Source organism: Lepisosteus platostomus, chromosome 7, assembly GCF_059453375.1.
Source record: "Lepisosteus platostomus isolate fLepPlt1 chromosome 7, fLepPlt1.hap1, whole genome shotgun sequence".
NCBI lineage: Eukaryota > Metazoa > Chordata > Actinopteri > Semionotiformes > Lepisosteidae > Lepisosteus > Lepisosteus platostomus.
The window spans coordinates 3,623,779-3,640,418 of record NC_142617.1 but is presented as its reverse complement, the minus strand read 5'-3'; the positions used below and the strand labels follow the sequence as shown (position 1 = coordinate 3,640,418).

Below are 16,640 nucleotides of genomic sequence, written 5' to 3'. Positions count from 1 at the left end.
ACAAGGCTTACTGGACAAAACACAAATGTTAACTTTTGATGTGTTTTAACACAATTTCTGTAGCTCAACTGATTTAAATTTAACTGTAGCCAGGCAGCAGACTTTCTGTTTCTTAGGGATTAAACAAAGGTATATTCCACTTTTTGTTTGATTCTAAATAGGCTGTCATAGTATCAAAATGAGTGCTGTTAGTGGTCAAAATATTACCTTCTGTACAGCATGTGCAAATAATCTAAAGATCACAAAACAATGCTCTTTAAATAAAAATGGCAACATTCTTTCACATCTAATAAGAACAAAAAGGTATGAAATGTAAATTGTATACATATTAAAGTTTTGTAACAAAGTTGTTATGAAGTTTTGTTTATTGCCAAGGATAATGTTTGCAAACCTTGTTAACTGCAAATAGTATGCTATCCTTTGTCAGTGCATGTACAATATATACTGTATATTTCTCTCCTGGGTTTAAAAAATATAAACAGCAAAATGTGTTCTTGTACGAGAACAAAGTCATTAATGTTTGTTGTAAATCCTAAGGAAGCAGAAATTTGCCAAACTCCCAGCCTTAAAATAACAGCCCTTTTGAGATCCAGCCTGTGGACTAATAACGGCACTACAGCGAGCACTTGTTAAGACAGCCAGCCATTTCACAAGACCAATGAAAAAAGAGCCAAAAACTCATTAGTATTTCTAAAACAAAATGAGAGCAATGCAATTTAATAACACGACTGGCTTTTTAGACAGAAGTATGCATGCACATTGAAACACCGATGCACGTGACGATAAAGTCATCTAACAGCCGGAGATGTGGCAGCAGATCTGCATGTTCAGCCCTGGGCTCCTGAGGGCAGCACTAAAAAAGCTCTCCCCACCCTCCTCCGCAGTGCCCTGTGCTCTCCAGCCAGCCTTCCACTTTTGAGGCGACATTTTATTTTCAAATATGTGCCACACCAGTGAATCCACAGCATTAATACAGTACATACTCATATTTCCTTTCCTTTAATTAAAAAAAAAACCTGTAGTCTGAAGAACAGGATATTTAACTTACAGTATAATGGGAAGTTTACTTGCTTGGATTTTAAACCTTCTCCAATGCCTACGTGGGAAACAATCGTGAGCAAGTTGTAAGCTGCTTCATCATTGGAAGTATTATTAAGAAAAAGAAAAAGAAAAAGAGAACAATAAAACAAAATACAAACATGCTCAAAACAGTGCAGCTTTGTGTTTTATAGAAGGAATGGCACAACAGCACATGGATTGGGCACTATTGCTTCATTCTAATAGAGAGAAACAATCAAGAACATGGTGTTGGCTGTTTTTCAGTCGAGAGACAGTTCCAAAAAAAGAGGGAAAAAAAGTACTGGCTGTCCCTGTGCGTTTTGGATTATTTGAATCTAGTGTTACCTCTGCAGTTTCCCAGGCAAGCTGGAGTTTACAGCAGATCTAGCCTAATTACTTCTCAGGCTTTTGAGCTTTTGCAGTTAGGATAATTCAAGGTTTTTCATAACATTTACTACTCAGTTTTTAAATCTTCAAAATAACCTTCCATTTTCCAGCTAGCTGAAGAGTAAAAGAGAACAAACTGCAATTAAAATCTGCACTCTGATGACTGATTAAGGAAACAACCATTTTTTATGTTCTTCACATTTCTAGAATTACATGTTCTTTTCCTTTTTAAAAAAAAAAACTCCTTTTCCTGATTTGGACAAAATGAATATACAAGTAGCATTAATACTGTATCACCAGGCACTGTTCAGGTACAATGAAAACCGTAACTCCATATTAACAGCTTGGAACAAGATGTGAACCTGGCTTTGTTCTTCCCTAATGTAAGTAATCAGCATCCTCCATCCTCACCCTGTTTGCTGTTGACTCTGGGATGGGTACTAACCATGAACCCTTCAGAGGGCTGTGAAAAGGCTTTCCTGTATTGCCAGCACTACAGACAAAACCAAGAGAGAAACCAGACAAGACAAAACAGTGCGTGTAGCCATGCTTGTGCAAAAGCTGTATTCAGTAATATAAATGCAGGAACCATTACAAAGATTTGGTGTGCATCAATATAAAACCTCCGTGAGCCTATTGTGACCGTCGCGGTTCGGCGCGGTTGTCGTTCCCTCCACCGCCTGTTTCGTCCCGCAACACCTGGGCTCGAACCCGAGTCTCCGGCGTAACGCAACAGAGAACCAGCCGAGTGAGCTAAAGGAGACCTCCCCCAGCCCAGGCGTCTGAGGTCCCTGCTACGCGCAGGGAGGGCGATGACGTCACCGTCCCCGAACTAGCTCCGCTACACCATCAAAGACTCTCATTCCCTCTTGACAAACAGCTCCCGGTGTCATCCAGCAGCTGCATCGCTGAGCAGCTACCACCTTTCACCTTCTCCCCACTCACACCTCTCCCCTGCACTGTCACTCAGGGCGGCAGCAGGCGCACAGAGAGGTGCCGCTCAGTGCAGGCCAGCAATCCATACATACCCCAGCCCAGCAGCACCTACTGTAATTAGCAGGAAAAAAAAACACCTTTGTTCCTGTAAGCGCAAGACGGATTGGAAAAACAACTTGGGAACTTTTCACCCCGTCAGATTTCCCAAGACTCAAGTGGAATCACTTGCATTGACAATATTTTTTAACAGGAAAGGGTAGAACAATACATATCAGGTATGCAAAAGTCTTGAGTGTAACAGGTTAGTCCTACCTCACTCTTTCACCCCCTCCGTTAACAGTCTGCACTCTGGTCTTCACTTTTTGGGAAAAACAAGTCTCTTTGCTTCCTCTTGTGAATGTGCCACCCTTACTATAAACCCTGCTGTTACGTCTCATCTCTGCAGTTTGAATATTTAAATTGTGATATGGATCAGCCCACACACACAACTTTCTGCACTAAAAACATGAATTGTCTGTGTTCTAGGACTCAGGTGTCGCTGATATTTTTGGAGAAACATCGAATTTGCCAAGGTCATTTTTCTTGTAGGTTCACAAGAGAGAATAATACCTTGAGGAAATAATTTTGAAAGACTTCAGTGGCTCTTAATAACTTAAGAAAAAAAAAAACACTGGAAAAAAAATCCTGAGTTGTTACTGAATTATTTTGGGGAGCCACACCTTATCATTCAACACATGTCAAAAATCAAACATTGGTAAACATACTGTTGTCTTTCAATTCACACAGGTCAGTAATTCTAGGAATTTATTCCCTGGGTAATCTCTAAACTGCTAAACGAATAAAAGAAAGAAGTTTGTTAACTCATACAGTAACATATGCTCAAGGATATGCCAAACAACATCACTTGAATAAAGACAATCAATTAATGCCCTTCATTTTTGTTGTGTTTTTTCAAATATCTAGGCTTAATGGCTTTAAATCTTCAAACAGAGCCCCAGACAATTCTAAACCATTCAATCATATGTATTTTTGCACAACAAAAACACAAAGTAAAACTATTTTCAAATTTTCATGTAATTGTCATTGCTCTGTTAATATAACCGATACAAATGTATTTGGATTAATTATTGACTTTTTTCCTTTTTTGTTTGTTCTTCCCAAGAAGAACTCACCCTTTATTCCTTTGGTAAAGATTTAGGTCAGACAGAGGTTTTATATTTCCTGTTACAATATGACTAATCTTCCTGCAGCAGTAATTATTTTGTTTTAATTCTGTAACAGCTCTGTAGTTCTAGCCTGAATCCATCTCCTATTGAAATGTCTGAACTGAACAAATGCTTCTTAACAAGAAAATAAGATGAGGATTTATACCTCACGCATAAAGTTTTTAAAACTGTACATTTTATTCATAGACTCTTACAAATTACTGCGTCAAAAACATCTAATATACAATGAAAATCCAAGCTGAAATAGTTTAAGACTAAAAATGAAACATACCGACATAATGAACAGTTTTGCAACTGTCTTGCACCGCTATTCAACGCATTTCAAATATGTAAAGAAACAGGAGTTTTTAAACAAAACGTAACCCAAATCCTTTGCTTTTTATACAATGTACCCACATTTCAAAACTGATTGCAGATTTCTTTCATAGCTTACACACTCAGCATTCTCAGAATGCCAGGGCACAACACACTAAGCCTTCTATATCCTAAATATACCTATGCTGTGCTTATATTATATATTAGATTTTTCATCTGCGATTCCAAAAGCCTGAAAGACCTACAGATGATCATATAGACATCTGAGAAATTCAGATTGATTTACAGTACATCAGCAGCTCCCATTGCTGGTTTATTAAGGAAACACACAACAGCTCTCACTGGATGAAAAATAAATTTCTATGCATAATAGGTAATTGTGCTTCAACATTTCTTTGATAATGTTAATAATTTTAATAGCATTTGAGTGTTTTAAGTAACGTGGAGAATGTCCTGGTACATAATTAACTGTTCTGCATATAGAGTTAAGAACAGTTTTTTTATCCCACATTTCTTTTCTTCTTGCACCAGGTCATTGGAAGCTTTAAAGAAGTTGCCACCAATGGTCAAACTCCATTGGCCTTGTTATAAAACTGTACCCGAGAGAGACCTAAGGACTGTGGCAGTGAAAGGTCAGGGAACCAGCCAACTACACCCAGCCAATCCAACAATGAGGCTGCTGTGCTTATAGCCTCACGTCAGAGTTTAACCATCCTCGGGCGAAACGGAGAAGAAATGCACTCATGATTTTCATTTCCTTTATTTATCTTTATTGTTATAAACACATTTACTTCAGCATTTCCAGAAGACATTCTGAAAGAGGCACGAAGCAGGCGAAACTGAAATGCAAGCATGCGACAGATTGCATTTAGAAATCTGCATCATCTGAATGCCCAGGAAGAGCTCCCCAGTGTAGGTGATCCCCCAGTGTAGATCTGGGAAACCTGATGGTTCAGAACAGGTATGTATGCAGTATTACATTATAATTATAATGATCTACTATGCCTGCAAGGTACTTTTCTGCCAAGATTCCTGGAGCAACATATTGCACAAACTACTGTATATGTCCCAAATACAATGGGGTGCGGTTAGCCGCTCTTTAAAAAATAGTTTTAAAAACTCCAGTCTTTAAAAACACTGAAGATCAGAGGAAGAATAGACAAAACTTGACAAATGACTGCCCAGGAAGTGTAACAATGACTAGATATTCAAGTTTTGAAATTTCTGAGACAAATGTCTCTTGAAGGTTTGTGAAACAGGATATACCAAAACAGATGGAAATTTAAAAAAAAAGTTAAGGGGGCTGTTATCATCATTGTTTTTACTCCTGTGTCCACCTGACTGGATTTTAGTGCCATATTTTCATGCCTAACTTAAAGATAATTAACTAAACAGATAACTACAGTAGTTTCTAAATACATGCCAAGAGATGCTCACTGCATATAACCTCTCCACTCTTAAAAACCAGACAGTGGAGACCAAGTAGCGAGTGAAGTATTTATCCTTCTCTTCATCCAAACACTGCTTCTTATTTGTGTTCCTTTCAGTGGAAGCTTGTACTTAGGGTCTGCTTCTTCAGTACAGTGTCTATAACTCAAATTCAAACTAATCGATCCATCTATTTTCTAACCGCCTAATCCAACACAGAGTCACGGGGTAGCCAGACACAAACACACCACTCTACTCTCGCACCAAAAGCGAATTTACCCCGCAATTTAGACTGTGGGAGGAAACACACATGTACACAGGGAGAACACACAAACTCCATGCAGACAGAGGCCCCCTAATTGAACGCGGGGTTAAAGAGCTGTGAGGCAGCAATGCTACCCACTGTGCCGACATGCCGCCAACAAGGTACAGTAGCTGTTTTTGAACTCATTTATCAGATAGAAAAGAGCACATGCCCGTTCTGGATAACCTATTAAGAGAAGAAGAATCAAACAAGGGAGAGGGTTAGTTGAGGACAGAGCAAAAAATAAAGGCAGCACAAACATCATTTATGAAAATAACCTTTTATGGTTAATGCAAATTACTTGCTTTGTACTACAGAACGAGCTACAATTTTTAAAAGGTAGGGCTTCAAATGTATTTTAAAAGGCAATTAATTATGCTTTATCCTACCATTAATGTCTCCGGTATGTAAATTCTAATGCAAAGCTCAGATAGTATCAGTTAACTGTAAAATAGCAGAACTCCAAAAGCAGCCCTCAGCTGGATCACATCTGTCAGGTGCCTGCCTCGGTCTTCTCTGCCAATGGGTCTGTTATCTGTTAGATCACCTTGGGAACAGGCGATATCATGCTGGATAAAGTCAATTCTCACAGCCGTGGTGATTCAAGAGAACCGATGACTTTTAGCACAGTTTACTGTACCATGTTTCTGCAACAAGGTGGTAGCGAGTTCACACAATCGATTAAGAATCCTGAGGTACGGAAACGTAGGATGTCATTCTTCACAAACAATGAAAAAGTTTGAAAAGGTTTGTTCCTGTTCGCTGTATTTTAAGATTTTTTTTTCTGAGAAAAATATGTGCCGCCAGACTTTTTACCATGGTACTTACCATGCCTATACAATGACATCAGATCACCCTTATCTAACATCTAAATAAATGTTAGGGCAATCATGATACCACAGCCTCATGTTTAAAGACTTTAATGTAGCTGTAGGAGCCTTTAGATAGATACTTCATTGATCCTGTGAGGGAAATTGCAGTGCAACAGCAGCTTAGCACAGTCAACACAGCACAGTGTAACGAAATGATACAATAATACAACAATACAATACATACATACAATACAGTCAGTGAGAAGTGCACTTTTACCATTAGTGGTTTACTGCTCTGTCAGGAGGCACTGTATATAGGAAAGCAGTGTGGAGCCAGGGTTAAGTGGAAGGTTGTGGGTTCAAATCCCAAGTGAGACACTGCTGTTGTACCCCTGAGCAAGGGGTTTGTCCTGGTGATATCATAAAATACCCAGCAGAATAAATGGGTGCACATATAAGTCACTATGGATAGAGGCATCATCCAAGTAAACATACAGTATTTATGAAGGTATTCTGTTAAATGTGCGTCACATTTCGTTGTGAACCTGACCCCAGCCAGGAGCTTTTTATAACAAACATCTAGAAACAACACCTCAGGGACATCAAGGTAAAACCAACCCCTGACTGAAACAGAAAATAAAAAATGAAGGGATGCTGCACTCCTGTCTTTCTCCTCACGACAGGAACAATGCCGCGATGTGTGAAGAAGTAAGGAATCTGGCGTCCTGAACAATACTTGTGCAATTATGGAAAAATACACGCCTAATTGCGAAATCCGAGATGCCAAGAGCTTCACAACAAAATTCCGATTAAACAAAGATGATACTATGTTGCAGAAGAAATTCCATTTTGCACATAAATAAGGTCATTCTTTTAAACCAAGACATATTAAAACTTAAGCCCTTAATAAAGAACTATGATTTTTTTCCTTTAAATGCCACCGTGAATGACAGATGCATTGCCCAGCGGTTCGCATTTCGTGTTTTGGGTGGATGCAGAACCAGTCCAGAGTGAAGGGGAACTGTCACTCGGCTGTCCAGGCCCAGGCCCAGAGGGCCAGGGGGTCTGCAGGTTTGCGAGATCTGTGTAAAGCAGTGACACCAAAGAGCTAGAAAAAACTCCTAAACTGGTTAAATTTAAGACGATAACCTGCTGAATGAGTTTAAACCTGTCCTGGACCTGGACTGGACATCTCCTGGGCGATGGAGCATGTTGTCATGCTGTTGGAACCATTCACGAAAAGGCTGAGGATCCTTGGGTCAGACGGCTAACTAACGATCGAGTCAGCTAGAGGTGCCAAATGGCCTCTTCCAGACTGTAACTTTCAAGTCCTTAAAGAAACTGAAGCGCAGAACACATCCATCCCAGGAGCGAGTAAACCAAGGCTAAAAAACTGCAGCTCCAATGGTTTAATAAATCAATTTAAAAAAATAATGGGAAAGGAAAGTACGTTATACAATGATCAATAGAGAACAATGAACTACAAAGAAATTAATATATTAGTACTGTATATTTACAGTTACTGTATATATAAGGAGAATAACGAGTGGCAAGCACAAGTTATAAAAGATATTCGAAATTCTAAGGTAGAGAGGAATATTATACAATGGAATCTAAAATAAACTCAAGTATAACAACAGTAAAACAAATGTAAAGGATGAAGAAAATTGTTTCAAGGATAATACTGTGATTAGATGTTAAAAGGGAAATAGCTGATAAACAGGTAACATGACTCAGGCTGAGAAAGGACAAAGTTCCGTACTAAATAATATTAGCATAAAGACATGTTACATGTACTTAAAGCACTTAAGCTAAAGAAATATCTAGGGCCTTAGGGTCTTCTATCAATTTTTCTTAAGTAAACAACAACATGTAATTCACAGACTGTTAACAATATTCTTTCAGCAGCTCTCCAGACAGGAGTAATACCCATGGACTGGAAAATTGCTAATGTAGCACCCCTCCATAAAAAGGGTGATAAAACTGAACCAAGTAAGTACAGACCAATAACTCCGACTTTTATTACAAGCAATGTTATGGAAACAATTCGAACTTAACTAAAGGGTCCATCTGAACGGAGATAGGACAATCAGCATGGATTTGAAAAGATATATCTCATTTAACTTTAGACTTCTTTGAGCAAGTTATAGGAGTAATGAATACAAAGTGGATATGTTATGATATTTAGAGTTTTGGAAGGTTTCAGATAGAGGTTTCTCAAAATATCGATTCCTAAACTGCAGAAAACAGGTAATCAGGGTAAATAATACAATTAGATAGAGAACTGGTTAATGGATAGAAAAAGGAGTACAGGTAAGGGTTAAATGCTCAAAATGGTTTAATGTAATTAGAGGAGTACCACAGGGATCTGTATTAGCTACCACTGCTCTGCTTAATTTATTGTCAAGTTCCTAGATAATGCCAAACATTACCAAACACTGTGTAAACAGCAAAGAAAATCAAAAGTAATTAGGCAAAACAGAACAGTAAAAACCTAACAGATAACACTGAATGTATGTATGTAATTACAGAGTACTACTGTACATGCAGGTCGCACTAGAAAATTACAACAGGAAGAAGCTTGAAGAAGAAACTTCTGAAAAAGACTTAGGTATTTATGCTGACATTTACATCTTCTAGAGCATGTGGGGAAGCAATAAAACACAAAAAGGAAGTTTGTTATTAAATATGTTATGAATATGTTATTAAAAGTATTATAAAATGTTATATTTTATGTTATTAAAAGTGCAGAATATAAAAAAGGGATGTTATCATTGCACATTGGATTCATAAGGCCTCTTTTAGAATATTGTGTGCAATTTTCATCATCACATCACAAAAAAAAAGAGATTGTTTCTCTGGAATCAGTCCAGAGAAAGAGCAACCAGATACATTTCCGGGCTCAGAGGAATGTTCTACTCTATTAAGCTAAAACTGAACCTGATTCAAGTATTCAAAATCCTCAAGGCACTGACAAAGTCAACTCAGTGGATTTCTTCAGAATCAACAGTGAAACACAAACCAGGAGACCCAAGTAGAAACTACAGGGGACGTTTATGGTAAGAATAGGAGGCACTTCTTTAAAAAAAATGGTTGAGTACGTATGGAACAAGCTAACCTGATCATGTTGTTGTAGTGCACATTCAGGGCTTCTTTCAAGAAACAGCTAGGTGAAACCCACAGATCAATTAACTATTAGCAACTAAACGAGCTAGATGAACCACAGCACCTTCTCCTGTTTGTAACCTGTTTATTGCTCTTATGGTGCTACAGGCTCATATATACAGTAGGACAACACCACACTCTTGAGTATTTAGCTTTGTCACTTATATTTCTAGCATTTTCATAAATGGGTTTAGTTAAAACGATTATTGCTTTTCTGATTCCCAAGCAGACTGTTTGAAAAAATCTACAGATTGTACATCTCAAACCGTATCAAGGGGTACAGTATGTGATAGAAATTTTATGTCCCTCCCCATTATATAATACCGAATGACAGGACAAATGATCAATTAGCCAGTCTTGAAATCCTGGATGGAAGCAGTCATCTGAAAAATACACCTGCTTGCTGTTTCGTCCTTACTTGTTCATCCTTACTTGTTCACCATTTCTGGGACTACATGCAATGAAATTGAGACTGTGTAACTGGAAAGCTCTACAGATGTTTACGCTGTACTCTGTATTCAAAGACCTATGTAAAGAGTAAACCTATGTTACAGTAAAACCAAAGATAAAATTATTACTAAGGGTGCAAGACTGAAGGTGGCAGACAAAGTATTAAAGGATATCGAACAAGTAGTGCATAAAAAATTAATAAGATCTACAGGACAATAAATCCCTTTTAGATCAGTCAGTAAATCAACATTTTGACACATACAGTACGCAGGTTGATCTGCTGAATGCATTTTCTCTTTAGAAGACATGGGGAGGAAAAAACACTAGTCTGCAGCTCACAGTAATGAAAACATCTTCGTTGTTTTTTCCAAATTAGATGTGCTTTAATAACAGTAGGATAGTCAGAAACTAAAGACAAATGTTTTGCTGTTCTAAAAATATAACACAAATGGTCTATTGCAATATGCATTTAATTGAAATTGTTCGGCAAAAACAAGGAAAAATAAAAACTAAAAAAAGCTGCCTTACGCTATATATAATAGCGATTTATAGCACAACGGTATTTGAGACCCATTATCTGGCCTTTATTACATCACAGGCTGCGTGGTACGCAGACTGCTTCCAAGACAGCGTGTATACCAATTAACAAAGGAGAACCAGCAATTATTGCTTCGTGTTTGAAATTAAACAAAAAAAAATATTAAGAGTTTAAACAACAGCAGTGAAATGAAATGAGAGAAGACAAACTGCAGTAACCAGTGATGGGACAGTGGTTAGAAAAATGCCCTGCGTGTTTCCCCGGCGGGGTGGGGGAGGCCCAGTAACCAAGCCAGCCTACTTCTCTGAGGAAAATGACACCCGTCGTCATTATGTAGGCGGTGTCGTTCTCACCCAGCTTTCTGGGCTCGTAAGAAGAGAATACCCTCACCCTCTCTTCTTAAACAGTGGATCAGAAGATCCCCAAGCCTTAGTGGGGTCCCCTGCAGAGACGAGGCCGCAGTGCCGCGCCTGCGCGCCCTCCACCCCCCCCCGTCTGCCCGCCAGGCGAGGCGCCAAGGCTCTCTCGACCTGCCCAGGCCGCATCGCGGCATATACGTATCCATGTAAAGTTTTCTATTCTGTGATTATCTGTATTTATTTGTGAAAAGAAAAAAGGACGTTCTTTTTACAACCAAAATCGCACTGCACCTTTCTCACTCTCTCCCGCGGTCGAGCGGGAAGAGCCCAGGGCAGAAGACAAAAAAGAACACCACGAAGGGGGCGGGCCCGCGTTCAAAATGACCGGGCGCTGCTGGAAACAGTCAGCAGGCCTGGCAAGAAAGACGCAGGCTGCTCCGGCACCTCGGCTCCCAGCCACTACAGGGGACACAAGACAACCCCACCTGCGAGCCTACAGCCTCCAGGAACGGGCCTTGTTTACAGTGCAGTGCCCTCCTGAGAACTCTGCTGAATTGAGCACTTTGTCAAAAAAAACTTAAATTCTGCATTTACCTTCCGGGCTAGCAGGAACACAGATAAAGGCTGCCATGGGGATTTGTTTTTCTCAATTCTCCTTATTTGATGTTTTTTGCGTGTGCGGGCTTGGTGCAGTATCGGTGCACCACCACCAGGTGGCACAGGACAGGCTGTCAAGGTTCAAAGTCTTCTTTGGCCTCAAGACCACAACCTCTTCATGCTCCTGTCTAAAATAGATTGATAGCTCTCTATCCTGCAGGCAGGTCTCTCAGCATTTCGATGCACATGCCTGCCTGAGAGATACTGCTCTAGAACAGGGAAAGTGAATTATAGAAACACTCTTATGCGATGTGTCCCAATGTTCCTGACTGGCATTTGTACTGGGGTTGTATAAAATACTCATTATAAATGTTCTTAAGGCAATTTATAAAATCCAGTTTTGGCTGATTTTGTACATCTTTAATTTTAGGCAAGATTACCTAATAGGTTCACATTCATTTAGAAGTATATGAATTTAATTATATTAACTTTTTTAAAAATATATTTCGAACCCAACCAATCTATGAAATTGAAATGTAGAAAACTCCAAGAATGGAAAAAAAAAAGAAAAGTTCCATTTAAATACGGTCAATAAAAATCAGCTTACCCTACACAAAATGGACACATCTATAGAAATCAATTTTCTTTTTTATGAAGAAATATCTGTATATATTATTAGTTTGACATCACATGACAACGACTGAAACTTTCATCTTTGAATCACAGTTAAAAGAACACTTCACAACAGAGGAATTTTGATTGGTAAAAAAAAAAGTAATTTTACACATTTCCATAAGGGGACAGACAGAAAACATCTTCTACCTTCATGGTTTCTTTTTTCTCCATGAAATTCACACAGATCACATTACTGTATATTTCTAGGTTTCTAATTTCTTCATAAAGTGCCTGTGCTATTGATCAATCTGTTTTACTTACAAGAATTGATCTGGTGTTCGTTTCCTGCTCTGTTCTTCAGGTCTCCAATGTCATCACAAGACAGAAACTTCGCTTCACGAGCCCTGAGAAACAGGTAAACATTTCTGACTGCCTCCATAAACCAAACACTCAATCAAAGCTGAAAAACACTTCAACAGCCAAATAACAGTAATGAATAAAGTCAAGCGCAGATGGTTATTTTTTTAAAAGTGCGTTAATCATAAATCATATTTTGTTTAGGTTTCAGAAAGAGTGTTGCTCAAATATAGCCTTTTGGCAGCATTCGCTAAATGTAGCCCATGCGGCAGTAACAACATGGCCATCAATTCTTGTGTGTAATTAAATAAAATTGCAATGCTGTCAATAAATACATAAAAGGCCCATACTGTACGCAGACATACTCATGTAATGTTAAAGAGACAAATGTGATGCCATTAATTTTGTTGGTCTGATTTTCTCTGTGGTACAAGATTCACTACACAATAAGGCCTGTATTCCGATTTTGTGAATTAAAGTAACACCGGAGTTTATTTTCTATCTGCTCACAACACTATCAGAGCATGAGCAGGGCTGCTGTTTCACAGTGCTGCCTTAAGCTGCTCGGGAAAGGGCAGCACCAGGTTTGACCTCCCCCGACCCCCACGAAAACACCCCGGTCAAAACTCTCCCCTGTCCTGCCTCACCTCCTGTGCCAGGAAGGGGCAGGAATCCTGTTTACCAGGGCTAATGGTTTTATCTACACAATGTTGTAAGCAAGCTGCTGCCTTGTGTCCAACAAGTGGTGCCATGGGGCAGTGTGAACCCCAGACACTGTGAACCCCAGACACTGTGAACCCCAGACACTGTGAACCCCAGACACTGTGAACCCCAGACACTGTGAACCACAGACACTGTGAACCCCAGACACTGTGAACCCCAGACACTGTGAACCCCAGACACTGTGAACCACAGACACTGTGAACCCCAGACACTGTGAACCCCAGACACTGTGAACCCCAGACACTGTGTGCCAGGCCCTCTGTGGGGTCCAGAATAAACAGATGATCCTTAATAAAAACTTATTAGCTGGACTGATGTTCTTATTAGATATGGGTGTTTATTGGATTTGAGTCCATGTGAATTGTGTAGATGCTGTGTACTGCACATACTGTACGCACACTGAAAGACAAAGGGAAGACAGCAACCAAGGCTCATGAGTAAAAAAAAAACATACTGTATGAAAGAAGTCACGTCCACTTATAACGAAAACAAATAAGGCTACTTTCTGTTTCTGCAGTGGCCTAAAGGCTTAATTTTATACTGTTTATATAGATGGCCGAATATAAATACCACACCTAAATAGGGCTCATCAGTCAGAACAATGTTTTTTTCTATGTATTTTTCAGTGTGGAATAAACATTTACTTAGTCCTTAATATAAATATATTTCATTAAATATTTAAACATGAAATGACAGGTAAAGGACAGCGAGGATCCAGCAGAAACTGGTCATTTCTTGATAATCTTTTCTCAAGGTCAGATAATCCTTGGTGTCCAGCAATTTTTATGTACTGTGCTGTACAAAAACATAACACAAAGATGGCCAGGGGAGCTCTCAATTCAATCTAGGAATTAATCCAGAACTTTAGCTGAAAAGACACACCAGGAAGAAGATTTTCTGCCTTTAGTTCCACTCTTGGAGTCCAGAAAAGTCAGATCTGACTAAAGCTGTCACAAAAGAGTTCAGTTTATAGAGAAACAGCTTAAAAATAAACCAACCCAACTACAAAGTAAGGCTTCAGGGATATTTAATTAAGACCTATAAACTCCTAAAGATGTGTCTCAAAATTCAAAGGCAGCCAACTTCTTCTATCTCATCCCAGATATTAGGACTCAAGGACAAATTTGTACTGAGACTGGGATCAGAACAGAAGGTGTGGGTTTGCACAGTGACTTGAGTGTAAAGAATATGTTCCCGAGTCACACTGAAGCCGATGACCCATTATGCACCCCCAGGAAATGTCTGAACCTCCTGGATGAGGCAGCAGTGAAGGAGTTTCCTTTTGTTTCCAACCCCTGTTAACCTCCACTGTATCATATGCACATTAAGCAACTAGCTAAAAAGGGGTAAAATTTCAGACAACACCCAAGTTCTTGGAACTGACTCTAGATATAGATATACTGCATTGTCTTTTAACAACAGAGATGGATTCTAAATCTGACATGCATTTCTTCCTATTTTTATATATACAGTAGCTCATCACTTCTCCCCTTAGATGAGAACTCTGAACGCAGTGTATTTGTATCTGTTCTAAAGAAAAAAGAAAAACATGGATATCATGCACATCAAGAACGAGCAAGATGACAGGCAGCATTTTCTGTCTCAGAGAACTGAAAAGCATTTACTTTAACCATTTCAACGTGTTGTCACAATCATGGCCCATCATGTGGTTCTGTGCTGAGGCTGCTCATAATTTGTCAAATATTTGCACCTCTGCTCTCGATTTTCTTCATTGCCAACGACTTGCGTGAGGTTATTATGAACACCTGGCTTTTTAAGTGATTTCAGAATAATAAAACGGCACAAACGTTTTCCCTTTTTTTTTTTGTTCCTGTAACAGGGACTTTAAAATGCATTCTCAAACCTACGGGAACAAAATATCTCAAGAAGACCCTAAGTAAATTTTGGCTGTTGCATTGCCCTTCTCTCCTGCTGCCTTATAAATTATACTCCACACAAGGGTAAAGGAAACATGTCCAACACTTCAAGTGACAGAAGCCTATACTAAATGTTATAGCTCTTGACCCTGACATACACGCAAAGCACTAAACGACAGAGCAAGAATGACCCAGAGGATCCATACAAGAGACAAGAACAGTGTTCTTTGGTGAGATCCCCCTATAGTTGGGGATCTCACATTGGGGAAGACTCATTTTCAACCCTCGCATCCTCACAACTCTGCCAGTGCTTCACGTGGCTGTGGCCCTTGTGATAGACTGATGTTGGTGGGATCCCATCTTGGATCCAGGCCATATGGACCTTGTCATCCCCCCCGTTCTGACTGCAGAGAGCTTCCCCACCTGCGAAGTGTTTCTGGTGGACAGTTCACTTCGCCCATTGAGCTCCGCTAGAAAACATCAAGCCCCAAGGAGCAGAAAGCTCCAGGGGCAGCTGGGCAAAGCAAAACAAAAAGTGGACATCTCAAACGGACTTCACGTGCATTCGTGATTCACACTGTGCAGATATTTCAAGGTTTTGAGCTGTTCCAGACTGCGATCAAAAAGGTGGACCATCTCCATCCTTAATGTGTACAATCATGGCAACTGATGAATAAAAGCAGGTTATCAACTACAGTTTAACACTTAAAAACAAGCTTTTGCTCCAGCAAAATGCTAATTCACTGAAAGTTTGATCTATTTTCTGAAAGAGGACTGAACTGTCATTCAGTACGTTTTACCACCTTATATAAGACACCAGAAATAATAGGGCAGAAAATCTACAGTAAAAAGCCCCTTTTCCAATTTCCATCTGATTCCTAGGAAGATAAAAATTTACTGCCCCCTGAGACGATTCACACTGCTAGTGGTAGTTAAGATATTGATGTAACACAGTTTCACGAGACAGATTTATGGACGTTTATCACACGACCACATACAGTATAGATCACTCAACGTCTGGCATCACCTCAATGACTGACCTAAAGGCTAAAGAGTATTGTCAACTAATGATCTCAAATCTCATTAATAAATATGAGCTTACACATTGACAAGACTACTACCAGAGGAAAAGAAAAAGGACAAAACATCCATCCATACCTTTTTTTTTAGGAAGCTGCTTATTCCTGGGCACAGGCAGCAGCAGCCTGGAGTCTTTACTGGACAAGACACCAAGCCACCAAATCCTTGATTATTGCCTGCACTATCCCTTCATCACTCTCCTCTTGATAATCTTTTAGGTTCTAAACAGTCCATTATACTATATATGGGATGTCATTAAAAAAGGTTTTGAAAGGGAATGAACACCTAACAGGATGTCAGTTCCCCCCCCCCCACCCATGGGTTTTAGCCCCAAAAATATATGCTCCTGTCACTTTGTGCTACTTCTGATAATCTTACATCTTTTGGGACAGAAACCATCACGTGTTCTTAT

At 39.4% G+C, this 16,640-nt stretch overlaps 1 protein-coding gene across 14 annotated transcripts in view; it reads right to left on the bottom strand.

Moving 5' to 3' along the window:
• Positions 1-16,640, bottom strand: part of zbtb20 (zinc finger and BTB domain containing 20) — a 138,423-nt gene that overhangs the window by 75,718 nt on the left and 46,065 nt on the right. For 6 of the 14 annotated variants that reach the window (XM_088638508.1, XM_088638513.1, XM_088638516.1 and 3 more), the window contains one exon: positions 12,513-12,595. The exons of the other annotated variants lie outside the window; for them this stretch is intronic. The gene's annotated coding sequence lies outside the window, so the exon portion shown is untranslated. The remainder of the gene's footprint in view (positions 1-12,512; positions 12,596-16,640) is intronic. 14 annotated transcript variants of the gene reach the window in all.